We start from the raw sequence: 22,330 nt of genomic DNA, 5'->3' as shown, positions 1-22,330 counted from the left end.
ACTTCCTTCTTGACCCCGGGTTCAGTCCCTGATTGTATGCAGTGTCTGCTCAATTGCACAAAAAGGCTTTGGGGTAAGGAATTAAAGTGGTTGTTAAAATATCACTCTAGCACACCCATTTGGATTCACTACAATGTCTAGCCATCTGTCTCTGAACTTAACTCCAAAAATTGTTTGTGTAGAGATTCAAAACTGAGTCATAACTATTAGTGTATTCAGTGACACTCTTTCTAACTGGAGCAAAACTATGATCACTGCCCACATCCCTGTTTAGTTTGATATTCAAAACTAAAGGTCCTCAATCCATTTTTCCAATAGGAATGTTCATCAGGGTCAGTTCCTAACAGCCACAAATACTGACTGTGGTTGTTTTTCATCTGAAACTCTGTGCCCCTATCATAACTCTCACTAAATTCAATTCACTCATCACCTCTCTGTCTGTTGGTCTACATTGTGTCCTGGTCTGGCAACACCTTGATTTTAAAATTCCATTCTTTGTGATCTAAACATATCCATAACCTTGCTCCTGCCTATCCTTATAACCCTGTGCTTCCTGCAGCCCAAAAAAGTTCAGCAAAGTATAAATGTCTCCAATGATGGTTTCTTGTGTGTCTTTTTCTTTCATTCATTCACAGGATGCAGGTGTCACTGACATGTATTTACTGCTGATCCCTAATTAACCAGTGGGTTCTTGGCCATTTCAGAGGCTACTTAAGAGCTATCCGTGTTCTTGTGGCTCTGTAATCACATGTAGACCAGGCCTGTCAAGGATGCAGATTTCCTTTCAGGGAGTCAGGTGGGTTTCTGTAACAACACAGTGATTATATGGTCACTATTACTGAGTCATGGAGTCATGCAGCACAGAAACACGTCCTTCAGCCCACCATATAATTAAAGTAATGGGTGGGAAGTTCAAGGGAGATATCAGAGGGAGGTTTTTCACCCAGAGAGTGATTGGTGCATGGAATGCATTGCCGGGGGTGGTGGTGGAGGCAGATACATTGGTCAGGTTCAAGAGATTGTTAGATAAGCATATGGAGGTATTTAAAATGGGGATATATGGGAGGAAGGGGTTAGATAGTCTTAGGCGTGGTTTAAAGGTCCGCACAACATGGTGGGCCAAAGGGCCTGTATTGTGTTATGTTGTTCTGTGGTTCTATGGTTTTATATCCATGCTAACTATCAAGCACCTATATAATATGGTAATCCCAAACTACCAGTGCTTAGTCCTTAGTCAATTATGATATCAGCTTTCTATTTCCAATTTTTAATCTGCTGACTTGAATTTAACTTTCCCAGCTGCTGTGGTGGGACCATGACAGAGCAACCAAAGTTGTGTTCATACCCTAAGCATACTCTTGTACATTCGACATGTTTTTTTTAATTCTATACTCTATGTTACCTTTCTAAAACAGAAAAAATGAAGCTGTCTCTTTTATATTTTTTTTCTCCTTGCACTTGCACTTTCAGGTTATTCCAAGAAGCGTATTTCCCTGGTTGCCCAAATATCAGGACACTCACATGAGGGAGACAGTCAAAAAAGAGAGATCCACACAATAGTCTCTTGTCAACAGCACTCATGCATGTAAGAGCACCTGCCTTGAAGGGTATGAAAGGTGCATAAGATGATAGCAGTGCTTCAAATTAATTATTAGTGATAAATAAATATGCATTCAGACTAAAACCCTGAAGTTGGTCAAAAGCTTGCATTAGCTATATTGCTTATCTGAATATTCTTATCTCTTGGTGCATGCTCAGGCTATTGATAGCTTTGAAGGTAATTTCAAGAGAACAAAGGGACAGAACAGAATAAGCTTTAACACCACATTCATATGTAGAGAAGGTAACAAGGAGAGACTGTGGAATTTTTTTGCCGAAAGTGCAAGCATTTGTAGTATTCTGTGCGTACAATAGCCCACCGTGGTGATTCAGAGACCCTGCCTGAAATGCAGGGTTTGGAGATTATTGACAGTCCCTCCTCTTTAAATAGACATGTTCACAGAGAACTTAATCAGGGGTTTTAGCAGCTGAATGCTAGTATCTGTGACCAATTAATGCCCCCTCGAGCCAAAAGGCAGGATCCTTAAATGCTCCTCCACTACAAGCAAAATGATCAGCACCGTTCTTTTTTGTTTTTATGTAAACATTGGGTTATCCGTTTGGTGCCCTCATTAACCAGGATTGGTGAAGACAATAGCATGAAACTACAATTGTCCATAAACTGAATTCCTTATTTTCTAGCATGGAGTTGAAGGATGTTGATATGTAATAAGTGAGAGCTGTGTGCCATCGTAGACTGGGAATAGACAACCATTGGATAGAGCATAGCTACAAGCAAAGGCAGGTGCCACTTTTTCCTCCCCAAGAATGTGCTGCAGTCCCAATGTCAGAAGAGCTCTTTCTACTCTAGTGGTATAACATTTGTTTTGGTTCCATCAACCATCAGCCTCTTTGAGTGAGATATTAATTGGGAGTTAGTGGATGCTGTAAACCCGTAGCACAGCAGCGAGACTGCCCACGTTAATTTTATATTGAGTTCTTATTCTCTGCTGAGTAATTGCTAACTGGAGTTTGGCTAATTTCCCACAGAGAGTGAGAAATCAGGGATGAGTAACCAATGGGATTCATGTTCCTGCTGGTAGAGATATGGCATTCCCAACAGCATCATCACCAGAAAGAATAAGAGAAAGGAAAATTACCTCAAAAAGCACTTGAAAAGTGTTAAATCTGTCCTCATAACTGCCTTGAGCAAGGAATTCTGAGCTCATTTGCGGTCCTCTTGTGAAGCAAGGTGGAATGTTCATGACGCTGTATAAATGCACATTTTTGTCGTTGTATTATCTGAAAAACTTCTACCTACCCACTTCCAGATTTCAATCGTGAGCTACCAAAGTTCTATGAAAGATCCCAGTGAGGCAACTGATCAGTACAAGCCAGAAAGTTTGACCCCTTCCACTTCTTCTCCACAAGGTACCACTGTTGAAGCCAACTTTGTCAGATTTCAACACAAAAATGGCTAGCTGTACAACCAACTGTTTAAATGTGGTTTTAAGATTACATTTTATGGCTTAATCACAAAGACTAAAGTTCTGTGAAGGTAGAATCAGCCTGAGGTAAAGATGAACATCATTGGCAAAGCTTAAAGTTATGAGTTGCAGCCTTCATAGAAGCCACATTCCCCTTTTACACTGCATTTTTTAATGCTTTTACATACATTGTGACGTGGATGTTATAAATTGACAGAGTGCCAAGCATGTGATAATCCTCCAGTTGACAGAATTCTTTAAAATACTTACATATCTCGTCTCATTGCTCGCAGTGAGTCAGATGTCATGCTGTTACAAGGGCAGTGGTTGTGGGGGTGTAGAATTGGGGAAAGCTGTATGTCTGGACTGAAGGAATTTGGAAAGAAGTTTGTAAAAGATTCCCTCAGATGGTGTGGTAAGTGACTTTGATTAGCTGTGGCAAACTGGTCTCAATCTCTGCTCTGAGTCAGAAAGCTGAGACATTAAGCAAATATTTTGCATCTGTTTTCACGTTAGAGGACATAATAAATGTAGCAGAAATAGAAAGGAACCAAGGTTCTGAACAAACTGAGGAACTTAACTCAATAACACTCAGGAGAAATTAAGGGGACCAAAATCAAATAAGTCCTATGGACCCAACAGCCTGCATTCAAGGGTTCTAAATAGCTGTGACGGTAGGGGTTACATTGGTGATGATATTCCAAAATTCCTGGGATTCTGCAATAGTTCCAGCACACTGGAAGGTAGCAAATGTAATAGCACTATTCAGGAAAGGAAGAGAGAGAAACTGGTGAACTGTAGACAGGTTTCCTTGACATCAGTTCTTGTGAAAATGTTGGAATCCATTAGTAAGGCTGTGTTAACAGAATAGTTAGGAAATGCTGTTATTGGGAAGAGTTAACATAGCTTAATGTAAGAAAAATTATGTTTGATGATATACTGTAACTAGAAGAGTAGATAAGGAGAAACCCGTGGATGAGCATTTTCAAAGCACATTTGTTAAGATACCTCACAAGATGTCAATGTATAAGGATTCAACATATTATCTTGAATAGAGAGCTGGTTGGACAAGGAATAAGTGAGTCCTTTTCAGACTGTCAGGCTTTTACTAGTGGAATGCCACAGGGACCAGCACGGGGCACTCAATGCCATTTACAATTTAGAATAGATTTCAATGAAAAGAGTGATAAGCAGTAAATGTTGCTGTTCAGAGGGATCTTGGTGCATCAGTTCATGAACCACAAATAATAAACATGTAGGTACAGCCATCAGTCAGGAAGACAAATGGTATCTGCAAGGAGATCAGAATACAAGGGTAGGGACGTCTTCCTGAGTTTATACAGCCTTTGATGAGGCCACACCTCGAGTAATGTATGCCAATTTGGTCTCCGTACTCAGGGAGGGATTTACTTACCTTGGAGTCAATGGAGTATATTCGCTAGATTGATCCTGGGATAAGGGATTTGTCCCATGAGGAGTGATTGAGGAAGCTTGGCCTGCAGTGGAGTTTAGAAGAATGAGAGGTGATTTTGTTGAAACAATGCCTTTTTTCCCTTTAATCTCTGTGATGAAACTAAAACCAAAGGGAATTATGGAAATGGTGGGCACCATTAAGTGTGGCAAGAGCGTAAATAAATAGGAAAGAATAGCCCATTGTCAGATGCTCAATCCCAGTTACTTTTCTTGAAGCTTACAGTCCTAATCAATCCTAAAAAATACACAGTAAAGGTGACTATTATGTTCGCTACTACGATTCATTTAAAAACAACATACTGAGCCTTTCATTGGTGGACAAACAATAGATGGGATTCAACAACAAATTCCTCTTGGTTCTGCTTCCAAATAATTTCTGTCAGTAAAGATGAAAACATTTGTTTGCCACAAGCACCGTATTAATAGAAATGTACTGTTCGTGAAATTAAATGGGCAAAATTGGAACATTCTCAAAAGCTCGCACACATGTTCAGCAAAACCAGACCACACCTCTGCAAAGGGCATAAATTTTCACTATTCTGTAACAAATAAGCAGGACCAGCAGCAGGGATTAAATCTGTTCCTTATCAACTGTACCCATGATGAAGTCTCCAGGGTATGATCTTTCTCTTTCTCTCTGTTTATCCACCCTACTTCACCAAAACTGTCACACTTTCTCTCTCTGATTTGTCAACAATAAGTTCTTGCAAAGATGGGGAGAGTGTGCCTAGGGGGAAAGGTATGAGGGAAATGTACAGCAACAGTGGGTGTGTGACAGTGTGTGATTCACAGAGCAGGAGGGAGTTGGAGGAAGAGAAGTGGGTGAAAATGTAATAACTTCTCTTCAGTGGCCATAGAGCAGGCTGGCCATGTGTTTGGAGACAGTGGAACCAGATATGATGAGTCCTGAAAAAAAGTCATTGGGGAAAGTGATCTAGAAATTCCATTGGGTAGCACCATTTGCTTTAGTGCTATGCCGTAGAAAATGGATTTTTTCCAGATTGTTTGGCATCACTCTGGATATACATCTGGGTGCTTAATGACGTGTGTCATGCATTAAGTGGTGTAATTCCTGTGCAACACTTTTTTGGACCATTGACGTGGAAACTCGACCATTTGTTCTGAGGTGCTACTGTCATTGGTCACTCTTGGAGCAGCCAAGCTTTCATTGCACTCCTCTGTAATGGGACCCCACTAAGGTACTTACCCATCATTTCTTGGACCATCTCTGTGTGGCACTTACCCCTTCACTCTCTGACAGACCCAGGCCCAGATGGCTTGAACACCAACTATCTACCTGCACTAACTTCCCCAGTCAAGGCCCCAGCTTCCAAAAAAAATTTCCATCCAGCAAAAGGGTCTCCAACCCAAAGCCCTGATCAGGTCTTAGACACTCAACCATATCCCCCAGCCATAAACAGGTCTCTAACTGCTTGGCATCTCTCTCCCCTCCAACCACCCCGGCCTGGATTCCAGGCACCATGTTTCTCCTTGCGCTCCACAAAGGGGGATGTACCACAATGATTGAGTAGCTCCTTGCCTTCCCCCCAAAGCATAGCACCTTGGAAACTTCAATGGATCATATGATTTCCTCACTGAGATCTTCACCAGACCCTTGCCAAGGGACCTGAGCAAACATTCACATCCATAACACCAGAAGATGAAGCTTCTTGTCACTACGTGGAAAGTGGAAAGAAAGAAACAACATTGTGTTACCTGGGAATTAGTTCCAGTCACCTTTCCCAATATTGGCTCTCTGCTTCCTCTGTTGAGAGGAGCTAAAATAGGTGAAAGGGATCAGTGTGCTAAGAGTGAGCAAGCTAATCTTCATTTTTGGAACTTGCTCATTGTACAATGCAATGTGCTATTTATTCTAATGAGCACCGAGGTAGGTAAGTAATTTCAGAACACTGGATAACACCATCTCACTGCTGTGCTGCTGGGAAGTCAAAGGTGAAGAATTCCGCACTCGTCTGCTCATACACAAAGTGGTGCTAAAAAGGAACATGGCTGATATAACAGAGGTCACTCATGGTTACCTGAATTAAGTTTATCCCATAAAATATGTGTATGAGGATCACCTAAGTGATCAAGGAGAGATGGGCAGATGATTGTGACTCCAGACATTGGCACAGTAGGTGACAAAGCCACCTGGTGGCTTCTTGGTGAAATGTATACTTCTTGTACATGTCTTCTCAGTAAGTCCCTCATATGTGTTGCATCTGTATTCTATGGGAGGGTGGTCATATTCAATGGGATCCACCCTCTACATCTTCCAAAATACTGATTTAATTTACTTCTGCTCCTTATCCTCTTCCAAAATAATGGCATATAGGGATTGCCTATTGTATTCCTAAGAAGCCTTCATTGTTTGTGAGATGGTGGTGGAGGGGGTAATCTCTCATTGGTATTTAACTGTCTCCAGCAAGTGGAAGGAAGTCTATGCCTGTGTTGGCTGAAACCAAAAGAAATTTGCTGCAGAATCCAGTCTAGCTACAGAAACCACTGCTAAAACTCTATATGCATTTCCAATGGAGAAACTACTTATCTTCACCTGGCTTAGCTAATTCTGACAACCAACCATAATCCTGAACCTAACCTATCCTAGATCGTTTTGTAAATATAGTAGCAGGAAGTTTGAAACTGTAGCACAGATGAATGAACTCATTTGGGCTGCTATAGATGGACTGCAGAATGAGCAAAAGGCTGGAGGTAATTCAGGGAAACAATTTTGTGGCAGCAAACCAGTGTAAATGACTCCCATCCCCACTTTGCTGCCAAAAATGTTGCTTGCTCTGATTAGCCATGGAATTCATGCCAAAAACACATGGACATTCTCAGCCAATTTGTTTCCAGTGTTATGTTGAAGAAGAGTTGAATCATTGACCAACTTGTTCCCTCGACAGATATCAGTTGGTCCATGTTCTTCAACGAGCATTACTTGACCACCACACAACTGGAATACAATCCATTAGAACTGTACTGATCCTATTCTGATTTTATTTTCACCACAGTAGGACTTTGGTCAAATTGTGGCTGTGATACTGCCTGACCTGCAGTCTATCCTCTGTTTCCCTAGAAGATACTCTATGACTTGGGTACCAACCTCAGACATAACCTGGCCTGTGTCCTCTTGACAGGTACTAACTGAGCTGTGTTTGCCAACAGTTACTGACTGTCCTCTGCCCCCTTGGCAGATACCACCCAACCTTTGTTCACTTTGAATACTTCCAGATCTCTATTCTTGGATAGAAACTGTCTGACATGTGACCCCTGATGCACCTTGACTTGTACGACTGATACAACCTGACCTGTGCCCCTTGATAGATACCACCCAACCTCTGTACCCCAACAAATACTGCCTGACCCCTGTTCCCAAACAGAATACTTGCTTAATCTGTGACATGTGTTCAGTAAACAAGAAGGAAGCATGGATGGACAACAACATTGGCAGAGCATAGGGAGCAAACTCTCTTAACCAACACAGATGTTGAAAGAAGGAAGGCAAGATAACATAGCAATTCAATAAAACCTTTATATATCCTTTCTGCTTGGTTGTAATTGCAAATGTGCATTTATTTTTTCAAATTATAGAGGGACTGAGTAATGGAACTGCCCAGTGATAAACTGTTATTGGGTATGTGTAGGACAGTGGGTTATTCAACAATACAAGACAAAGCAGTGTTTGAAACATTTGTGCCTAGATTTCTCCCTATCCCAATCCTAGTCAAGTCATGATCAGCAATTCCAACAAGGAATGTGAAAGGGAATAAATGGGCTGGAATTGTTGTGAACTACTGGTTTGACACAGATATTGTGCAAGGACAGTGACTGGAGTATCAGTCCACCCATTAGATATAAGGAGATCCAGAAAAAAGGAAGGTAAGAAAGTACTGTTTTGCTCGAGGGTTGTCTCAAATTAAAGAGTGTGGGATATGTGTTCACTGTAAATTCCTAAGTCCATTTGCAGAATGTGCAAACAAACACACATGAGACATAAGGAGCTCAAAACAAGGCGTGTCTTTATTCAAGGGCTCCTCACAGACTGCCCATCAGAACTTTTTATAAACATTATTGCATCCCAGGGAACATATAGTCACATGATGAAATCCTTAAAACAACAATTATTTTTCACAACCAATATTTCATATTCCACACTGCTTCACTTTTTAAAAAAAGAAACATTCAATTAAAATATCATGCAAATTTTGCAGGTTTCATTGGTGTAACCAAGCAGCAGTCTGCTGTCTCTCTCTCTCTCCCTCTCTCCCTCTCCTTGATCTTCTCAATAGAACATAGAACAATACAGCACAGTACAGGCCCTTCAGCCCACGATGTTGTGCCAACCTATATAAACCCACTCTATGATCAATCTAACCCTTCCCTCCTACACAGCTACAACTGTCCATTTTTCTTATATCCATGTGCCTATCTAAGTCTTTTAAATCTCCCTATTGTATCAGCTAATAGTATGGCTCCACCTGCACTGAGTTCCTTCGTTCTCCAGATGTTGTTGGATTATTAGCCACCTCTGGACTCAGTGATGTTGTGCCACAATGCACAGATCAAGTCCTCTTGACCAATTGTGGGATGCATTCCAGGAACACTTTCAATCTCATAGTCTTCTAGGTATCATCCATAACAAATGTACACTTTGCAGAATCTATTGTCAATTTCCATTAGATAACTTCCACTTCTCTTCACTTCCACCATCTCCCCAATATCCCTTCTCTCCTTCTTAGATCCGCTGGAGTTGCAGTCTTTCAACATGATTGTGAACCCCTTCTCCTTCTGCTTAAGTCATGATGTTTACCCATTTCCAATTCCTCTCCTCCTTTCTCCCCTCGAAATTGGAATATATGAGATGCAACCTCATTCTGAGTTACTATTCATCAATATTTTAGCAGGAGCGTATGCAGTTGTGGAGTGAGGCGTGGTTCGATAGCTTAGAGGGAATGCTGCAAGCCAACGTTTTATGGTCATGCTCTATCAACCCTCTATAACCTGCATCTTCAGTGCCTCCTTGGTGCGGGAGCTGATCTTTCTGCTTCCCCATTGGTTTGGTGTTAATGAGAGAAGTGAAATGGTGCTTTATTCCATTACTCGTCATAGACTGATTATCATCCATGAGAGGATCTGAATTGTGAGTCATTGATTTCTTCAGGCAGACCATGCATGGCACAGGTAGATCTTAATTCCTCAATCATATAGTTGGTTACAGTGTGTGAGCCTTTATGTATGTCCTCTAATCATTGTACATGGCTGTTAAATAGATGGTCAACTGCTTTCTTACCATAGTCAATGTTGCTGGCCACTTCCACACCTGGAGTGGTGCTTTAGGGGCTTGCATTCTGCAGTCCTGACACACTGAATATCTGCTAGCTAAGTCTTCTTTACCTTTGTCAATGCCAGGCTAATGGAGAAATCCTTTGGTCACTGGCTTCATATGTACTGTACCCAAATTTGATGTGTGGATTTTTTTCCATAATCTTATTCTGCCGCTATTTCAGGATCACTTGCCCTGTTTTCCTATCTTATACAACCATGGATGCTAAATAATTTATGCCGTCTGTGCTGAAATGGATCTGTCCACAAACTGTGTGTTCCTCCAGTTCTCCACAATTGGGTCTTTTCACGTCGCTCCAGATATTCCCACTGCCGCCAGTAAGGAAAAAAAAATTGTTCTCTGTGTCTGTTGTAACCTCTTCATTGTGAAGTTTTGGCAGGGCTTCCAGATATTTGGTTTTGATTCTCCAAGCCAAATGTTATTTGTTGTATTCAGAGTGTAGTGGCCCACCTCTACATTGATGGTGCCACTACTGTGGTAATGGCAGATTTTGGACTCACAAAGGTGAGAAAAGGCTTGTGGTCAGTTAATCAATGTAAACAGTCTCCCCAACAAGAACTGGTGAAACCTTGTCTCTTCAAATATAATTGCCAATGCCTACTCCACAGTTTGAACATAATGTTTTGCACTTTGATCGGTGCTAGGGACGTGTACAGAATATTCCTGTCAGGTCCACCATCCATGCATGATATGAATAATCACTGGTCCAAACCCAAAATTGGAAACATCACAAGTTAGTTTCAACACATGATTGGTGTTGTACAAGAACTCACTGCTGAGGCTTTCTTGCACAAGTCATGGGGTCCAGGACAGTAGTTTATCTTTTTTTAATTGCTGCTGAGGTGGTGTCAACACTGGTGAGATCAAATTGGAATCTAGCATATTATTGGATTGTCCCCAAAAGTGACTTGAGCTAAGTAACATTGCTGGGTTTCCTGACTTTGATGATGGCATCAATTTTCTCTTTTTCTTAAACAGGCTGCAGCCTATCTACATCTTCACACAGACCTAACTAAATTACCTCCTTCTTGATTTATTTTGTTTAAGCTTGACATAACAGCGATGCAATCTTCTAAACACTTCCTTGAATATCTGGAGGTTCCCTTCCTTCCTGGCTGTTGCAACAAGAAAATAATTCTGCTTTGCACAAGCAAATAATTCTCCTCTGCATCTTATCCATAGTTGCTTTGAGTATTTTTGCTGTCAATGTTATCCCATATGGTAGTTTAATATATGGGAAACCACTATTAGGTATTAATGGTCACGGTATGCTGCTTTCAGCATCAACACTAAGTTAGGTATAGGCATGAGAGAGTAATCTTTGTAAATTGGGCAGGGTCAGGATGTAGGTAGAGGGTATTGCTCATCATCTACCACTCTGTTAAGGGTCACTTTGTAACTTCTGCTGAGCTGAATGGCTTTGTCTGTCTCAGGGACAACTGTGATGGGTGAGAAAGAAGGAATCCATTTGGTCCATCGAGTCTATGCCAGCTCTGAGAGAAATCCCACCAATCCTATTCCGCCATTTATTTCCCTGTAACCTCCCCTCTCACACATGCCCATCACCTCATCACAACAATTCTCCTACCCCACAGCTATACCAGAGCAATTTACAGCGGCCAATTAACCTACCAACCTGCACATCTTTAGAATGTGGAAAGAAACCAGAACGTCCAGGTGAAATCCACACTGTCTCAGGGAGAACAGCTAAGAATAGGGAGAAACTCCATACAGACAGCACCCAAGTTTAGGATTCAATCTGGAGCTGTGAGGCAGAAGCTCTACTAGCTGCACCACTGTGCACCCTATTCTTCCACTGTCACAAGCAAGGGCACACAGGCTGTTGAGTGCAAGGTTGTATACAAACCTTTCTTACAGTGTGTGTTCAAAAACACATGGAAATTCCAAACTGGACAGGTTTTCCAGAACAACGACATCATTGCTAATCCTCTCACCTGACCTCTGAATGAAGCAGTTTTGCAACTTTTCAGCTACTTTGTTCAGTAGGACATCATTCATAGGTTTGCTGCAGTCACATACGTGTCTGGCCCAATTTCTAGTAAGAAGAGTGGCTTTCTTGAATTCACAAATAGCCACTCCATGAGCATTATTGTCCTCACCCCTTAATTCAATATTGTTTTTCCCTTGGAAAAATATCTTCATTCTTTTGATGTACAAATTCAAGGTTTTCTGTGTTTGGTTGTACACTCCAAGATTTCCAGTACATCCAGTCTGGTACTTGTATTACCTACACTCTGACTGCTACTTGGCTGGTCTTTTACTTGCACTTAATTTTCTAATACTGCTTTGTTTCCTCATCTCACACCATGGTTCACTCTAGCACCACAGAATGACTTTGTCACTTTTGATGACTGTGATTCTTGGCCATCCCATCCTTGTCACCAGTATGGGATAAGTGTTCTTGTGGATTCCTAGCATCCAAGCAAGTCCATGTATAGAGTGTACAGAGAAATCCACATGAGACAAAAGGAACTTAAATCCAGATGTGTCCTCCTTATTCATGAGGTCATCACTGAATGCCTCTCCAAAATCTTTCTGCTACCATTGTTGCAGCCCAGAGAACAGTTGTGACATAATCCTTAATGAAGAATCAGCTTTAAAGCAACAATGAAATGAACTTTAAAAAGGTACAATTTTTTTTGCAGGTGAGTGAAATGTAAAGGTTACCACAGCTCTGAAAGGAAGTGCTGAATACTAAATGCATCAGAATGTTGGATTGTTGCATTGATCTCACAGTATACCCAAGGACATAACCTTTATTTTTTGATACTTTACTATAATAGAGGTGACATACTGATGTAAGTTATTGTTTGTGTTGATTTTCAAACTCTGTATAAACTGAAAGTTATATTCCTGAATAAAATATATTACCAACAAACTGCTTTTTGTTTGATCAGCATGGACTGAGCCATGTAGACAAGGATAATTTCCTGTTGATGTTAGATGATCTCAACTCGGGTGGCCTAGGAATCTTTGGTGCCGTTGGGCTTTGGGAGAGGAATAAATCAGAAGGGTCCCATCCCAGATAAAAACCGGATCAGGCATGGAACCAGCAATCAGCAGCTTGTTGGTGCTTGCTTTCTTGGCTCCTAGAAGAAGAATAGGCACTTTGGGGAGACATCTCAAGGCAACCAGTTCAGTGAAACAGTAACCTGAATGAATACCTCCCTTCTGGGAGGTACTGGAGAGCAGCCAGCACACTAACTAGCACCCACTATGGCAGGAGAGAAACTTGGAAGAAAAGAAAACTGAAAAAAATAGATTGCCAAATCAATACATGTGATCAGACTTCCAGATTGTCAGGAAGAGGGAGCAGGTCTTTTTAGGAGTGGGGCATTAAACCAACCTTTTTGCACAGAGTGAAGTTTCAGAGGGAAAATTGGACGGAAAGTTTATGTATTTTTTAAGTGTGAACCCCCACTCACAACTCTCCTAGAGTACTAAAGATATGCAAAGAATTCTCTCTTTGTCAGTCTCTCGGAGGGTCACTGTGTTTTATAAATGACTATGTACTGTAGCAGAAAGCAAGTTGTCATTGTTGCAGCGAGGAGCCTGTATTGAAAAGGGTTAATCCTATTCTCCACAGATAGGACAAACGCTACCTTTTCTCCTTCTAGTGTGTGAAAGGATTGTAGTGCGGAGCTGGGGGGTAGGAGGAGGGGCCAGGGGATTGGAGCCACCCCTCTCTTTCAGCTCCCTTTAAGAGCTATTGTTAACTCAGAGTGAGTGAGAGATAGAACCTTCCAGCAAACAGTGGGTGTAACGCGAGAGCTGCTAATTGAGATTTCTAATGCTGCTGACCCCTTAAGGGCACAAGCTCTGGCAACTCTGACTCAGTCAGACAGCGTGTAGAGAGAGAGAGAGAGAGGGCAGGCGAACTGCGCGCTCTACATTACCTCCTGTGTACAGTGCTGGAACACTTTCCACCGGCAGAGCAGTCCTATTACCAGGACCAGAACGGCTTTAGACTAAAAACGTTTTCTTCTGTGTTCCAAGTGTGTAAACATCCCTCTTCCCGCCGAGATTTTTGTGTTGTTTACTTTGGATTTAACTGTGTAGCGCACTTGTGACGGCCAAGGTATGCAGTCTGAAGGCTTGAAGGAGCTGTTATCAGGTACTGCCGACTCCTGATTCTGCCAACGGTTTACAAATTGCAGCAGATTTTTTTTTGCTGCAGTAGTTATATTTCACAGGGATTGCTGGCCAAAAAGGAGGGAAATTTTCTGGGAGCAAGCAGCTAGCACTAAGCAGGAACGAACCTTTCCTGGAGAGTTAGAGAGAGGGATTGGAAACTTCTTGGAGCTCAAACTCTTCCTGGTATCACTCTACCCGTGCTCTCGCCCTCCCTTCGGGCAATGGTGGCATCAGCCTCCCACTCACACAGGTGATTTTTCAGATGTGCTTGAGACTGTAACTCATCCCGCCTGATGTAAAGACACTCGAAGAATTTCTGGAAGCCTTTATCTTGTCACTGTGTCCCGAGGGGAACGATAATTGGTGGGGTTTAATTGTGCATCGTCACACGAGTATCTTGATGGAGTGAGACTCTGTGTGGATCAACCAACTATTGTAAGCAAGCGCTGAGGTACTGGTTCTACAGTTTGTAATTGTCCTGGGATTGCTCAGAAACTTCTCAAGGAGGTAGGTTTCTGGCAGTGAACAAGCTGAGTTGAAGGTACTCGTATGTGTGTGTGATTATATGTCCGTGTGTATATATTTGAATGTCGTGTTTGTAAATGTATATAAATCTCTGCAGACATGATGGCAGTGTTATAAATTGCAGAATAGACACTGTTGTATAACAGATTGTGACTGGCCAGCTGTGTTGTGCCTACATGATTCTCAAGGGTGGAACGACCATATGGAAAATCCAAAGGTTTTTTTTCCGAACTGTTTGTGATACTGATTCATAACTCAGTATTTCGCATCCTGCAATACTACTGCAAAATACAAAATGATTAGGGGTGTCGGTCCACCTTCTGAAACTTCAGTTTTCAAGTGTATAACAGTTGGTACTGTATGGCTGGGAACAGACAAATAATATGCCATAGTTACCTGGTTTGAGGGCTGATATGTGATTGAAGTAGAAGAAAGATCAACAAAGTCCTCATTTTTAGGCGCTTATAAGAGATGTGTCATACAACACGATAGCACAGCAGGGATCATTACACAGTTTATTTAAAGAGCATGTAATCTAGATCTCAAACTATTTGCGAAGTCCATATCCGAACCGTCAACTTGACTGATTTTTTTAAGGAACAATTCTGTTTTTTTTAATCTTAAAATTACACAATCCAAACATGAAATAATAAAAGCAGTATGATATGCTGCTTTCCATCATCTGGTGGCTTGACGTAGTTCAAAGCAGGATATACAATAAAAAAATCTAGAGATGAGACAGCATTAAATTGGAGCTATTATGAAAGGTTTGTGTGTGTGGGGAGGGGGGAATATTTTACTATCCAAATAAAATGAATATTCAAGTCCTGGAAATAAATGCGATTACAGCTAAATTCCTAGGGAATGCAACAAAAAGATTCCCCTTCTGTCATTAAAATATAGTTTTAATAAACTTGCAGAGTAAAATGAGTTCCAACCAATAATCACAAAGCTATTTTGCTGATCCTAGTCCATTCATTCCAAGAGATCCTAACTTCATCCCATAGTAGTGTCCCATTATTTCCTAAATGATTCCAGGGTTTCTGTCACCACTGTTTTATCTGGAAATTTACTTCACAGGTTGATCATTATTGGAATTTCCTGCTATCGATATTTTACATATTTGTTGCATCGTGTGCAATTATTCTGATTACACTGAAGTATAATTTCCTGGCTGCACTTCCATCTCTATGGCTATTTTCTAGCTAGCAAAGTGTCTGTTCATCCTGATTTCACAGAAATAATACTTCCTGCCTGCACTTTTATCCCAAAAGCTATTATCTAGTAATTTGAATACCACTCCGTGAATAGGTCTCATTGCAACATTGCTTATGTAATGCTGTTTCCATTCCCTGTACTAAACTCTCCTAAAATCTCATAACAACTTGCTTGCATATGTATTTATGGCCTTTCTCTTTCTTACATTAGTTCATGAGATTAAAATCTCACTCCTTTCTAATCTTGTTCTTTACTTGTACTGAACTATGAACCATCATGTTTTCTGTTGGAGAGTTCCAAAGCAGTTTTCAGAACAACTACTTCTATGAATAGGAACTAGTAGTGTAGTTTCACAAAAGTCATTGCCTTGCATTGAAAAGCTAATTCATATGGTCAGAATGAACTCAATGAGATAGGATCATTTGGAATTTAATGAGGAGATGGGTGTAAATCAAGAGTCTCAGCTCCTTCAGACCACTAGCAGAAAATCAGCTTCCTTAGAGGAAATGGATAGTGTCCATCAGAGGCCAGCTGGTGTTGAATGAAGCTTTTTTCATTGCATATTAATTGCTTTTTAAGGGTACCTCCAGTGCAGAGACAAATACAGCACAAGTTCTCTTATCAATGTGCATGTGAGCAGTTGTAGAGGGAGAGGCTGTTCCAGGTAAGGTTAGCATGTGCTGTTCCAAAATGAAATTGACTCTTTAAATAACTAGATGAAGATACAATCCATGGTTTTAGAAGGATATCTAAAGCGACCACTGGCTGTCCTGAGATGTGACAGAAATATTTTGCACAATCTGTTTCAGGTTACTGTGTAATTTTAAATAAAAACTCTCAACATTGGCTAATAAGTTGGGTGAACAGTTTTGTTTTAGGTAAGAGATAAGGAGTACTGCTGTTGAAGGTCAGTGCATTACCTCACATCATGAGGTTTATGCGTTTTTTGTTTAGTAGTTTACCCACTCCTACACTGTCCATTCCTCAGTCAACCCGCCAAAGACTCTAAAATATTATGTTTATGGGTTGCCAGATCAGGGATATCATGTTTTTGATTTCTGATTGTGACTGTTCAGCTTCAGCCACGTCTAAGCTAGGGGTAGGAAACTTCCAGGTTTCTGGTTCCCAATTTCAATTCCCTCAACCCCAACCAGGATCATTTGTGGATGATGGGAAAATGACAACATGGCAAGGTACTCTAGCTTACCTGTGGAACTGTGCTTATGTTGTTTTTGAAGTTTAAGCTAATGTTTGTCCATATTATACTGAATATGGAGAAAGATGTTCATGTCACTCTTACCAATTTTTTTTATTGAAACACATTGCAAGCATCTTGGAACAATCAAAGCTTAAGTTTGATTCCATGAACCCGAAGGCTCAACAAACTGATATTTAATGCTTTTTAAAAGCGTGCTAAGTTTTTTGTTATCTGGGTGACTGATTTAATGTTATTGATATTTAATACAGCTGAAAGATTTGTGTAATCCCTGTGGCTTGTTTTATTTAGTTTGTACATTTCTTCAACATTGGAACAATGTGGTCTGAGTGATAAGAGAGAGAGATCAAGATGTGAAAGATGAGCGAGCAACTTGTAACACTGTGGTGTCTGGTACAAGTGAATCTCCTCAGGCTGTTCTGTAAAGGAAGACTGCAAGACTGCTTGGCATTCACTTATCTGGCAGGATGAATCAGCTAGTGATTAGGATGCTTGATATTAGTGATCTAAGTATGGGGTCAATGGTCTTAAGATAATTACAGACGAGGAAGGCCATTTTACTCATCATACTGGCCCATTCCGAGAGATATTAACTCCACCCCTTTATAGTACCCAGTTGTTTCCTGAATATTTCTAGGGTTGTTGCCACCACTGTTTCTATTTAGAAATTTACTTCAGATGTTGATCATTATTTGTCTGAAAAAGAATTTCCTGATGACGGTCTGAAAATTACAATTTGTTCGAAGCTGTGCAAGTTAAATTATTATTCTATGTTATCTTCATTATGGATATTTATGTTCATGGAGGGTAATTTGTCCATGTTGTCCAAGTGAATACAGGGATTAAATATTGGTTCAGAATTTTAACCATTACTCTCCTTTACTGGATAATTCTATTGCCTGCATAGCTTGCCCTGACTATTTGTGGACTGGGCAAGGATTTCAGAATGCTCTTTTTGTATGCTAATCTGAGCCCTATCCATCTTTTACACTGCGTATCAGCTTGGGTTCTGTTTATTTCACTGTTATCTGTGCCACCCTGGAGCCTGGCTGTCCCAGGCACTCTCTTTGTTAATCTGAGTCTGTCTGTCCCACGCACTCGCTGTACCTCTTATGGGCTCTCGTGCTCACTCTTTTGGGCTTATCTGCCTTTCTCACTTAATATCTTGGGGTCTGATTGTCTTTCTGTACATGTGCCAGTCTGGCTTCCAGTCTACCATTCTTCGGTTGGGCTGAAATGAGGCACCATTTCATTAACATTAGTGTGATCTAACCCAAGGGAATTAGCTTTCTGATGTGAAGCTCCAGTTTTACAATCTTTTGCATTTCTCATCAGTCTTCTCCCACCTTACTTGAAGGTGTTTCAAGTCTTATCCTGCACACTATCCATAACCTTTACATTAGTATTAGTAGGCTATCCAACTGTGGGAGGCATCGCAGTCAAACACTAAACGGTCTTCATCTGATACGGATTCCAGTTGACTGAAAATGTTTAATATTCATTCAAAAATATGGAGACCAATTGCAACATCTTTGCTTGACTGAGAGTCAATGCTAGGTATGTTCTGATCTCTGACTGAATAAGTACTGAACCATCAAATATGGCTACAAACTGACTCCACTGAAAATCACTGTCAATGCCCATCTCACTGGCATATCTTTAAACAGAATAAAGCAGTACAGCACTGGTCATGGCAAGGAACCAGATCAGAATGCCCATTGGGGTGGTTATTAATTATTCAGCGAACAAGCTGACAAGAAATTTCTCTGTCTGAGTCCACTTGAGACTTGACAAATGTTAGGCAAGTGACAAACATAAGAGATAAACAACGAGTGCTGAGATATCGGAGCCAGAGGCTTTGGGATTTCAGGAGGGGTTTGAAGTAGTAAGTGGACGGGTGTGTTGGTTGGGAGGGGTGAGGGGAAGGCGGGTGGAGAGATTGTGCTCTGAACCATGTTGGAAAGTAAGAGGCTTCTTTGTCAACACTGTGATAACAGCAGAATGAACAGATGGCCCTTGATGGCCCAGACAAGTGAGAGCGGACGAAAGAAGAATCACTCCCCTGTCTTGAGCAAAGCTCTTTCGGATCCAGAGTTTAAAACAACAGGAAGAGAGAGCGAGAGAAAGACGGACACGCTTTTTTTCAGTGAACAGAGGGCCCGCTGTTAGTCAAGATTGGCTGCTTTCACAACTGTTTGCTGTTGTACTCCTAAGTTAAAGAAACTAATCAACCATACAGCATCTTTTCCTGTGATCTTAAGTTTGGAGGGGGGAGGGCAGTCAGGAGGTGAGGGGGTGGGGAAGGGGAGGCGGGCATGTTGTCCCTTTCAAAACCAGAGCTGACTCCCTGAAGCCACTACAATGTCCGAGTGAGCATTCATTGTATATGATATTAGGGCCTTTTTAATAAGGGGAGGTGGCATCCATTTAACAAGCTGCAATAGACTGGCGGCCTGTTCTGCCCTACATTTGGGATGTGCCTGCTTTAACTAGTTTCTCCTTCCACGTATGATGGGATCTATGTGCACTTGTCATTTTATAATTAAGAGTCAACAAGTTATTCCAACCACAGGCATGTTACAATAGAACCAAAATCTTCCTTTGTTCACTAATAACTTGAATATAATCCCGGGAGGAGTTGGATAGTGGGCAGATGCACAAACCCAAGTTGATATTTCCTTTCTGGATCCAAGTATCTTTAATCATTCTTGCAGCACAGATGGGATTAACTGATTTAGTACAAATCAGGTAAGTGAATTTGAGATCTTCCCAGTGCGTGCAGCCGAGTACCACATAGAGTAATGTATTTGCCCAGTAAACAATAGTGCATTAAAGTGCCTTGTTAATGATATTGCACACATTTAAAAAGTCCCTTTGCAGCAATAATGCACAGTATGGGGATTTTTGGCATTCTCACCATGAAAAATACTGTGTCAGTGTTTCTTAGGAACTGAAGGTGTCAGTACACATTGGTCAAGATTTTTCCAAGGTAATTAATTCTCCGTGCCAACTTGTGACAGTAACAATAATTCAAGTGACAGTGGCAATAAGTAGCACACTAGTTAAACGTAATGTGGGCACATCTTGGGATTGAGGGATTGTCTGCTTGTTTGTTTCATTTGACGCTTCCAGGCTCTTATCAATGCTCACGTTCATAGCTAAATTAGCAAATATCTATGTATACGTATATATATGTGTGTATACAGTGGCATGCAAAAGTTTGGGCACTCCTGGTCAAAATTTCTGTTACTGTGAATAGCTAAGCGAGTAAAAGATGACCTGATTTCCAAAAGGCATAAAGTTAAAGATGACACATTTGTTTAATATTTTAAGCAAAATTACTTTTTTATTTCCATCTTTTACAGTTTCAAAATAACAAAAAAGGAAAAGGGCCCAAAGCAAAAGTTTGGGCACCCTGCATGGTCAGTACTTAGTAACACCCCCCTTTGGCAAGTATCACAGCTTGTAAACACTTCCTATAGCCAGCTAAAAGTCTTTCAATTCTTGTTTGGGGGGGATTTTCGCTCATTCTTCCTTGCAAAAGGCTTCTAGTTCTGTGAGATTCTTGGGCCGTCTTGCATGCACTGCTCTTTTGAGGTCTATCCACAGATTTTCAATGATGTTTAAGTTGGGGGACTGTGAGGGCCATGGCAAAACCTTCAGCTTGTGCCTCTTGAGGTAGTCCATTGTGGATTTTGAGGTGTGTTTAGGATCGTTATCCTGTTGTAGAAGCCATCCTCTTTTCATTCAGCAGACGGTGTGATGTTTGCTTCCAGAATTTGCTGGTATTTAATTGAATTCATTCTTCCCTCTACCAGTGAAATGTTCCCCATGCCACTGGCTGCAACACAAGCCCAAAGCATGATTGATCCACCCCCGTGCTTAACAGTTGGAGAGGTGTTCTTTTCATGAAATTCTGCACCCTTTTTCTCCAAACATTCCTTTGCTCATTGTGGCCAAAAAGTTCTATTTTAACTTCATCAGTCCCAGGACTTGTTTCCAAATGCATCACGCTTGTTTAGATGTTCCTTTGCTGAATTTTCTGGTGAGGACGCAGGAAAGGTTTTCTTCTGATGACTCTTCCATGAAGGTCATATTTGTGCAGGTGTCGCTGCACATTAGAACAGTGCACCACCACTCCAGAGTCTGCTAAATCTTCCTGAAGGTCTTTTGCAGTCAAACGAGGGTTTTGATTTGCCTTTCTAGCAATCCTACGAGCAGTTCTCTCCGAAAATTTTCTTGGTCTTCCAGACCTCAACTTGACCTCCACCATTCCTGTTAACTGCTATCTCTTAATTACATTATGAACTGAGGAAATGGCTACCTGAAAACGCTTTGCTATCTTCTTATAGCCTTCTCCTGCTTTGTGGGCATCATTTATTTTAATTTTCAGAGTGCTAGGCAGCTGCTTAGAGCCGCCCATGGCTGCTGATTGTTGGGACAAGTTTTGAGGAGTCAGGGCATTTATAAAGCTTTGAAATTTGCATCACCTGGCCTTTCCTAACAATGATTGTGAACAAGCCATAGCCCTAACAAGCTAATGAAGGTCTGAGACCTTGGTAAAAGTTATCTGAGAGCTCAAATCTCTTGGGGTGTCCAAACTTTTGCATGGTGCTCCTTTCCTTTTTTCACTCTAAAATTGTACAAAACAAAAATAATACACTAATCTTGCTTAAAATGTTGAAAAGAATGTTTCATCTTTAACTTTATGACTTTTGGAGATCAGTTCATCTTCTACTCACTTAACTATTCACAGGAACAGAAATTTTGACCAGGGGTGCCCAAACTTTACATATATATATATATATATATATATATATATATATATATATATATATATATATATGTATAAAACACATTAAACTTTCTTGTGATACAGACTTAGTTTGACACTTTTTGAACTTGCCTTTTTTTTTAAAGCAAGAACAGTGATAAAGTAAGCAGCTCAGATTGTGAGTGCATGGCAACTTAATGACGGTAGTACACTCATAAAAGAATAAGGCATATAAAAATAATCCAATGATCAACTTTTTGAAATGAACTTTGCAGTAGGTTACTAGAGGTGAAGTGATTAGACTCATAAGCAATAACCTGGTGCTGTAATGGGGAGAAAATACACACTTCCTGAATGGATGGTCAAAAGGACTTCTTCATCCCTTGAATTATCCTCTCCGCAGTAGGGTAGGTCATACTAATAGTAGGTGTCTTGAATCTTGAATTACAAGTATATTAAGTGAAGGTCATCAGATGAATAAACTAGAGCTGAGAGAAACTGAATGGTAGATTCTCAAATTCACTACCCTCGCATGTCCTTTTCTCAGACCTTTTCTCCCCCGCTAGCCCCACAGCCTCCAACTTCCATCCTATTGG

General features: G+C 40.9%; 1 protein-coding gene across 2 annotated transcripts in view; it reads left to right on the top strand.

Annotated features, from left to right (window-relative positions):
• The window catches only part of LOC127569110 (fibroblast growth factor receptor 4-like), a 133,203-nt gene that overhangs the window by 66,963 nt on the left and 43,910 nt on the right, over positions 1-22,330 (top strand). The window contains exon 1 of one of the 2 annotated variants that reach the window (XM_052013460.1): positions 13,633-14,508. The exons of the other annotated variant lie outside the window; for it this stretch is intronic. The gene's annotated coding sequence lies outside the window, so the exon portion shown is untranslated. Of the gene's footprint in view, positions 1-13,632; positions 14,509-22,330 lie in introns of those variants that run through there. 2 annotated transcript variants of the gene reach the window in all.

This window comes from Pristis pectinata, chromosome 4 (genome assembly GCF_009764475.1).
Source record: "Pristis pectinata isolate sPriPec2 chromosome 4, sPriPec2.1.pri, whole genome shotgun sequence".
In the NCBI taxonomy this organism is placed as follows: Eukaryota; Metazoa; Chordata; class Chondrichthyes; order Rhinopristiformes; family Pristidae; genus Pristis; species Pristis pectinata.
This window is presented reverse-complemented; position numbering and strand designations above follow the sequence as displayed.